The sequence below is a fragment of the Dreissena polymorpha genome, chromosome 9 (assembly GCF_020536995.1).
Source record: "Dreissena polymorpha isolate Duluth1 chromosome 9, UMN_Dpol_1.0, whole genome shotgun sequence".
Taxonomy (NCBI): domain Eukaryota; kingdom Metazoa; phylum Mollusca; class Bivalvia; order Myida; family Dreissenidae; genus Dreissena; species Dreissena polymorpha.
In genome coordinates, this window is record NC_068363.1 from 77,292,705 (window position 1) to 77,301,928 (window position 9,224).

At 36.9% G+C, this 9,224-nt stretch overlaps 1 long non-coding RNA gene across 1 annotated transcript; it reads left to right on the forward strand.

Annotated features, from left to right (window-relative positions):
* Positions 1-6,237: 6,237 nt before the first annotated feature.
* Positions 6,238-8,310, forward strand: LOC127846674 (uncharacterized). The gene is made up of 2 exons (XR_008033606.1): positions 6,238-6,536; positions 7,051-8,310. It is a non-coding gene; the product is annotated as an uncharacterized LOC127846674 (long non-coding RNA).
* Positions 8,311-9,224: the final 914 nt, after the last annotated feature.

Sequence of the window (9,224 nt, forward strand, 5' to 3'; positions counted from 1 at the left end):
AGCTGTTACATTTTTTTTCCTTCTCAATGACAAACATAGTTGTGATACTTATGTCAGTTGTATTTCTCATGTTTCACCTAAGTTGTGAGATATTTTTGGCAGTGCATTAAACCACAGATGGTGTGTGCAACATAATTGCCCCGCTAATTGTATTCTACGTTGTTTTTTTTGTAGATGTACTAATCTGATAAAAGTATTTGCGTAGTCTGAATTTTGATTGTTGTTGCTCTCATTAGTAGTTGTTGTGTACATGTATATCCTATATATGGACAACAACGCATTTTTGTTAATGAATTGCAAACATGTCGCATATTTAACATTTTTCTATGTCCGAATAACAGTAAAATAATCATTAGCTTGAATTTCATAAATTATAATTTGGCAAAGTTATCTTATTGTATAAGAAAACCATGAAAAATTCAGCTTCAGATGGCCCCCCAAAAAGACAAATGTATTTCTCATGTGTCCAGCTTTTGACATCCTAAAAGAAGCCTTATTATCACAGTACAAAGCAGTAATTTTTGTAAAAATGTTATATATTAATTGATGTCTTGTTGTTAGCTCCACTGGCCAAAGGCCAGCGGGGCTTATGTCATGGTCCTGTGTCCGTCGTGCGTGCGTCCGTGTGTTAACTTTTCCTTTAAACATCTTCTCCTAAACAACTGGTCCAATTCTGATAAAATTTCTCAGGAATGTTCCTGGGGTGAACCTCTTTCAAATTTGTTCAAATTTTGTCCCATGGGGTCAAATTTGACCCTGCCCCTGGGGTCACAAAATTAAAAATTTGCTTATACAGTACAGCTCACGCAAAACCAACAAAGTCCGCGGCTATGCCGCGGACAGATTCTTCTGTTAACGTATTTTCGCCGCGTATTTATTCGGCATGATGCCGAGGCACTCGGCGAAATTTCGCGGAGTGACGCCGCGTCTGTTTTTGCCTCGGCATCGATTCGCGGAGTAACGCCGCGTACATGCGGCGATTTGCCGAGTATAACTATTTACAAATATTGATTGTATACTAATCTATAACACATGTTATCGAAATATAGAAACATGCACAGAAAATACGCTATGCGATTGTTAACATTTCTCTATATCTGCATACATTTAATTAAATTATCAATCGGATGTCATCTGTCAAAACAATTATTGTGTATGTCGATAACTAGATCTATATCGAGTTAAAGTTTACACAGTTAAATCCCGTAGATTATTTCGGAAACGAGACTTGCTTTAAACGTCTGTCATGTCGCCAAAATTGTTGCTCAATAATTTAAAGAAAATAAATGTAGTATTAGATACACATTTTACAACATGTACATGATTCTAGGCTTGTTATTCTTTAGCAAGGCAACCAAAATTCTAAAGATGGCTGCCAGTGCAGCAACCATCTGCGAAAAAAGAGAGACATATTGTTGTTGCTTTGTCTAAGTTATCTCTATAACATTAATATGAGGATAAACAGTGCACCCACATCTCAACCTGTGCTTTGCGACACACTCTTTATAAATTTGAATGGGTTGTGTGCATTTCAAACTTGCGGTATAAAAAGCTATAACATAATTTTGAAAACTAAGATTATGCAATAGCGAACAACTTCAGTACCTTCAGCGATTTGATATAATGTTTTATTTGACCGTACGATTATTAAAACTTAAACATAACATATTTTTATAAATCTTAAACTTGTAAAAATTCCAAAGTATGTATGTTATGTTCAAATACCCGTTATAATATAGAAATGAAGCTTGCACTCTGGTATATATTGTTGGGACGCATTGGCCATGGCATGTATTACTAGTATGTATTTGTCTATTGTTGAAGATCGTGTACCTTAAACATGATGAACGGGAGGGCTTGTGCGCTTGATATTTCGTTTATGTTAATACACCCAATATTTATAAGACCCATGGCGAACGCCTCATAAGTTTAAATTGTACTTGTGAAATCTGATACGGCTTTGGAAAATCCCGGTCTGTTGCAATCGATACCCCTGCAAAGCTTGTTTTTGTATATGATAAAATAGGTTTGCAAGTACGTCCTTTAATTTTTGGGCTTGCTGTTTTAAGATTTTGTGAAATGGGAAGAACATATTTGCAATGCCAATTATTTTCAATGAATAATTAAGTCGGGCAGACATAGCTGATATCTTATTAACTACTTTTATGAATAAAACTTCCGTGTGTAACGCAAATGCTTGATATATATTTGTTATTCCAATTTTCGGAACTGGACATACCGATCGTTAAACTGATACTAGATTTGCACACTCTTAAATAAAGAAAAGAAAATTCCCCTACAAGCTGGCCATTATTTACGTTATTGATAATACACTTAGTTTTTAGATGTGTATTTATATTCTTTTCCTACGAGACATGGTTTACTGGGATATACACGTAATAGGATGATTCATTTTATTAAGTGCGATCAGTTATTATTTTCTGTTTGAAACAAGCATCATAAAATCGATTAATTGTATAATAGAAACACATAACATATTTTTATTATATATATTTATGGTTTTGAATTCATGTTGCATTTTATTATGTTGTTTTTTTTTTAATAAAAAAGTGTATATCCTATGTACTGCAAATGACATTAAGTCTCGTCTTATTATATACCATGTTGTACTTTATATATAATGTGGTGTCCGTCAGGATGGGTTTATTGGTTTTCTTTGTGAGTTATATTCTTACAACAAGACTGGCGGCAGTTTAAATAATATATTTATTTAGTAGGTTTAATATGTTATTGCAAAATTAGACAAGTTTGGTGGACACTTTCTCGGAAATACGTTACAAGTTATTTTTAGTTACCCAAGATGTTTTTACTCACTTTACTGCCCAGACAAGTGGAGCTACCAAGATGGAAGTTGTGCTGTCAAATTCAAATTCTAGCGCCCTTATATACTTTCTGGAAAGTGCCCACGTGACCTTAACTGACCAATGACCATATGACAGCCTGCCAGCATAATAACAATAAACCAATAGGATTCTGACAGCTCGGGAATCATCCAATCAGAATCCGTCAGCCTGAGCTGTCAGAATCCACAATGATGCTGGCAAATTCTGTGTCATAGCGGCCATGACAGGTCAGATTTATGCATAACATTTACATAATAATGCATAAATATGGCTTGTCAATAAACAACAGGATCGAAATGGAAACAATACACATAATACTAATAGTTCTGTTAGTGCAGTTAATAATTCGTGGTATTACGGAATAAGTCATGGAAATGAAATGGATTATTGTGTTAAAAGGATGTAAACAATCGACATTGCAAGCCTTACACGAATAACAAGGTAAGTGCAATTATCATCATCATCATCATCATAATCATTAGTAGTATAACTTTGGAAACTGCATTCCACGTAAGTATAACAGTAAACAATAAAGCATTTAAGCATATAATGGGTGTGGGGTGGGTCATTACAATCGCCCCACCTTTCTAAAATTAAAATTCTCCTGAATTTTGATAGCTCAAAAACAAACGTCATGTGGTAGTTATCACATAAAATATACTGCAATTCAAACTTATTATAAGAATAACATTAATTAACAAACGAACATGAACATTAGAAACAGTTGGTAAGTAGTTGTTATCCAGTGCATATAACTTCCACCAAATACCATTACGCCGTACTTATTCACTCGGGGTAATAAGTCACACTAAGATATTTTCAATCTTACAAAGGTTCTTGTTTTGCATTCAATGGTTGTACACTACACAATCATTATGAAATAATTACCCACACAGTAACGTAATAGCGGTACATTCATATCGCAAATCCCTATAAGGTTGGCGTGCACAGACAATCAAACTATTGATTTTAACTTGAACAGCAACAACAATATCAGATAACAATACTGAACATAATAAATTTAAATTCGTTATAATTCGTGAATACGTTTACCAATTATCGATAATACAGTAACTATTATCAAATTTTAAACTTAACGCGTAATCACACAATTTAAGTTACCCCTCTGTTTCAGGTGTAATTTAGAATAATGACATAATGAACTTAATAAAAAAACACTTAGTTCAGTCAATAAACAATAAAATGCAACATATTTGTGAATCAAAACGACAATACAATACATCAGTCAATAAACAATCAAATGCAACACATGTGTGAATCAAAACGACAATAATAATAATAAATTATCAGTCAATGTCCAGACTGAATGACGCCGTAAAATAGTTTGCATGTTAGTTAGGTGTAGCCTTCAACACCGGAAATTGAGTCACGAAATCAATGTATGGAAAACGACTGTTCGCAAATAACAACCACATGTTTGAGGGTTAGTTTTTCATCCAAGTGAACCTCGCCGTTCGTGGTAAAGTATACCTTTATTGTCAAGCTGTCTATTTAACTATCATTTATCGAGTTTCTTTGCTGATGCTTCACACATTTATTAGTTTTAAATTAAAGGAATTGTTAATAATGTTTGGATCAAGATAAACTTGGCAATCGTTCACACGCTCAGCAATTATTTGTCTTGATAACTTAGTTACACATATATTGTTACAGATTTGAGACATCAAAGTCTGAAGAGTAAAATCAAGACCAATTTCATCAGTCGAATATAGTGCAATATACGACGAAGACATCAGGGGAGCACGTAATGGATCGACATCAGGAGAGCAAGTCATGGATCGACATCAGGGGAGACAATCATGGATCGACATCAGGGGAGCACATCATGGATAAAGAACAATACACGAAGAAGAAGACATCAGTTATTTCTTTTTCAAACGTAATGGAATCTCCTTGCACGCTGCTATTAATTTATCATTTGCAGTGTCACGCATCATGGATGCAGATTCGATCATGCGCAACCATTTCATGTCCTCTTTCCCTAGGGCAATTTCCCTCAGTCTCACATAAATAGCATGACACGAATGTACATTTGTATCGACTGGTGCCCTCGGGCTCAAACTTCCAGGCAAAACCAGAAAATTGAAGGCGTTCAGTAGTTCCACACGTTCAAACTTGAAATCACATCCCCTAGCCTGCAAGATTGACATTGCCTGAAACTCTGTGAGCATTAATCGCAGATCTGCTGACATTCCCTTCCAGCCACGGGGAGGCCATTTGAATTTCGGTTCCAGGAAGGTAACTGCCTCATCCTGGTCCCACTCTCGCCGGGCTGGAGGAAACAAAGGCATCGCGCCCATGGCTAGCAGTTTCTTGGCTCTCATTTGGTTTGATGGTGTTGGGGGAAGACTTGGCACCAGAAATTCTGAGTTCTCACTTGAAATAATCTCAGTTGGTCTTAAATGATGAATGATGGCCTTTATGGGGGTCTTAATCGACCTTGAAACCTCAACGCAGGCTGCAGGTTGTGATGTAATACTCGAAATGGGTGGCACCGAAGACACGGACGAAGACGAAGTTGCAACAGGCACGACGGAGTGGCCGGCGAGATAATCGTCTGCAAAGGCGGTCTCCAAATAGTCGGCCTGAATTAGAAGCTGTCCGGGGTAGCCCATACTGTCTTCAAACGTAGAAGTAGCTGTGATCTCAACTTCATCTAAAAGTGGAGTTGAGCCACCTGACAAATCATCCGATACCAAGACGAAAGATGGGACATGGTTGAATTTGATTGAAGTAATGTGCTCAACCCCAACTCCGATTCCTCGAGCGACTTTCTCCTTGGTGTCTCCATCCGCATCCACAGGACTGGTAAACTCGTCAAAGGGACTGTTTGAGAGTGGCAGCTGAGCTAGCCTTTTGGCCAAACGTCTCAGGATTAGAGGATGGTTAAATATGTCATCAGACAATTTTAAAGAAAATGACTGATTGTCAAATTGTCCTTCAACAGTAGAAGATCCATGTTTAATGGAAATATAAGAGACCGACAGGGTGCTGAAAGTGTTCTTTGACCCTGAAGAAATAGTTTGCCAAAAGCTGTGGTATGTTGAACGTGATTGTCCATAAACCCTAACGAAATCATCCTGGAAAATTGCTAGGCAAGCCATCTCCCTGACATGGAAGGCCGTCTCCGGAACCTTCGTATCTGGGTGAACCGTAAGGATGTGGCGTTTCATATCAGCTGCGCGTTTAATGGTTACATGGCAAAATGGACACTCCACTCCCAAGCGCTGATGTACAGTCTCGACATGTCTCTCAAATTGACGTTGAGTTGCCAATGTGGCATGGCACAACCAACAATTTTGGTGTTTCATTCTGTAAATTTACAAAAAGGTATAACAGTTTATAAGTTTGAAATTTGCTTCTTTATATGTTCTCGCTTACTTATTTTCATCTTCATAAAAAAAGTTATATGAGTCATTTATACATAACACTCCATTAACTCAAATATATGTGTTTTACACTTTAAGAATTTTACAAATGTCTGAATGTTTAAACAGCAAGCCAATAATGTTCTGTTCAAATTGCATGTTATTGTACACATAGATATAGTTCACCAAATCAAAATGTTATATGCAAAAAGCAAGTTTATTTGTTTCAGGTATCAACGAAGTGTCCACCACCCTAATAAAAAGGCAACACAAGTACTCAAAGGTATCACACATTACTCTAAAAACGACTAATTACTTTTAATAGCACTATTTTGAAACGTCTGCTCCAAATATATAAAACATCATATTTATTTAAATATGAAAGAATAACCGATAACGAATATGGTTGCGCAGGCCAATTCAATTATCAAAACATGTGATATATAGCCCATATCACATACTATGGTGCCTTTAACACGGTCACCACAACTTCATGAGCAACTTAGCTGATTCTCCCCAGCTTTTGCAGCAGCTCATAAACTATATATTTGGATCAAACCGACACACAATATAGTGATATAAAAATTAAGTCATATTTACTTAATTCATTTATTTATTCGAAATCTGCACTTGTCTTATTGCAGAATTGAGCAAACCAAGATGGAATATGGTTTCCTTTGTAGGGAATTAATCTGTCTATGTGATACACTTTTGGCTTTAACTTTAGTCCACTCTTTACTAAATAGGTTATGTCGTCTAATTTCCTTGTTATTACATATGGACCTTTCCATTTGCAGGTCAATTTCGAACAGACTCCAATACGTCGAATCGGGTTATACAACCAAACAGCTTGGCCGACCGAAAAAGACCTCTTTTTCGCCTTGATGTCATAATGACGCTTCTGATATGCTGTGTTCTTACGAAGAGACTTCCTCGCAATTGTATGACAGCTCACCAGGACCGTCTGTAACTGGCTACAATATGACTCTGGATCACGTGCCTCAATTGAAGAATTTGGTGACCCGATAAATGCCTCTACTGGTAGGGTTACATCACGCCCAAACACCATTTTGTTGGGAGTTACACCAGTACTGCTGTGCACGGAAGCACGATAAGCCATGGTTAGCTGTGGAAGGTACTCATCCCATCTCTGTTGGTCATCTTCACAATAAATGGCCAACATGGATTGAAGAGTTCTGTTGAATCGTTCTGGACAACCATTACTTTGGGGTCGAAGCGAACTTGTTGTTACTTTGTCGATGTGAAGAAAATCACAAATATCTTGAAAAAGCTGTGAAGTGAAATTTGTCCCTTTATCACTTAAAATTTGTTGAGGACAACCAAACCGACAAATGAAATTATTTACTAAAACATCAGCAATAGTTTTTGCTTCTTGGTTAGGCAGGGGATAAGCCTCAGTCCATTTTGTAAAATTGTCCACTACTACTAAAATATATTTGTTGCCTTTCAGTGTTGTACTTAAAGGACCTAACACGTCAATGGAAATTCTCTCCATTGGTTCACCATTGATATAATTTCTCATTGGGGCTTTAGGAGCTGTATTAGACTTACGACATGCACATTTATCGCATTTAGTGATATACTTATTAACATCCTCTTTCATACCTGGCCAATAGAACGATTGTTTAAGCCTATGTAAGGACTTTTCTAAACCCAAGTGTCCAGCAGACGGAATGTCATGCGAATACTTAATAATTTCATCTCGTTTCGTTAACGGTACAATAAGTAAATTTTGTTCGAAGCCAGTTTCCGTGTCTATGAAAATACAATACAATATTTGGTTAATTACTTTAAGTCTATCCCACATGCGCCAAAGTGTTTTAAGATAAGAAGTACCATCTGATATTTGATCCCATGAAGGCCTATCTAATTGGTTTGTCTTAGCATTAAGAATAGGACTAATATTTGGGTCATTTAATTGGGCAACTAAAAGGTCATCAGGGGTCCAGCCATTTATAACTATTTGTGCGTCTTGTTGTATTGCTCGTATAGTTACACTGTTATTTTGGTTTATGATTAAATTATTATCACAATCACTGTCAGTATCTTCATTATTTAAATTCTCTTGTCTTTCACAAACTTTACATGGTCGTCTACTTAAAGCGTCAGCATTTGTATGTTTGAGCCCAGGCCGATGAACAACATCAAGGTCATATGTTTCTAGTTCCTGTAACCATCTTGCCATTTGACCTGACGGGGTTTTCAGCTTTTTGATCCAACTTACAGCTGCGTTATCAGTTCTAAGCAATGTTTTCTGACCATATATGTAGGGGTGAAAAGTTCTTGAAGCCATTACGGCGGCCAAAAGTTCTTTTCTTGTTGCACAATAATTTTTCTCGCATTTACTAAGACCTTTGCTCATGTAAGCAATTACACGTTCATGACCGTTTTGCACCTGGGATAATACACCCCCAACTGCTAAGTCACTAGCATCACAATCTATTATGTATGATAATCCCGTTATTGGATAAGCTAATATGGGTGCTGACGTTAGCGCCTGTTTTAATGTTTCAAATGCACTATTTGCGTCCTCATTCCAACAAAATTTAATACCTTTTTCACATAACTTGTGGAGAGGTCGAGCTATTTTAGCAAAACCTTCCACAAAACGTCGATAATATGAGGCAAGACCAAGAAAACTTCGCATTTTTTTGACTGACGTTGGCACTGGCCAACTATGAACAGCTTTTATCTTTTCCGGGTCAGTGGAAACTCCTTCCTCAGACACTATGTGGCCTAAGAAAGTTATTTTCTTTTGAAAGAAAGCACATTTGGAAGGCTTTAACTTTAGATTGGCATCAACGAGTCTGTCAAAAATACGGGACAAACGCTCCAGGCCTTCAGAGATGGTGTTTGCTGGCGAGGTTATATCATCCATGTAGAGGACTAGTTCTACCCACTGCAAACCGCGTAGAACATCCTCCATGCAACGTTGAAAGGTTGATGGAGA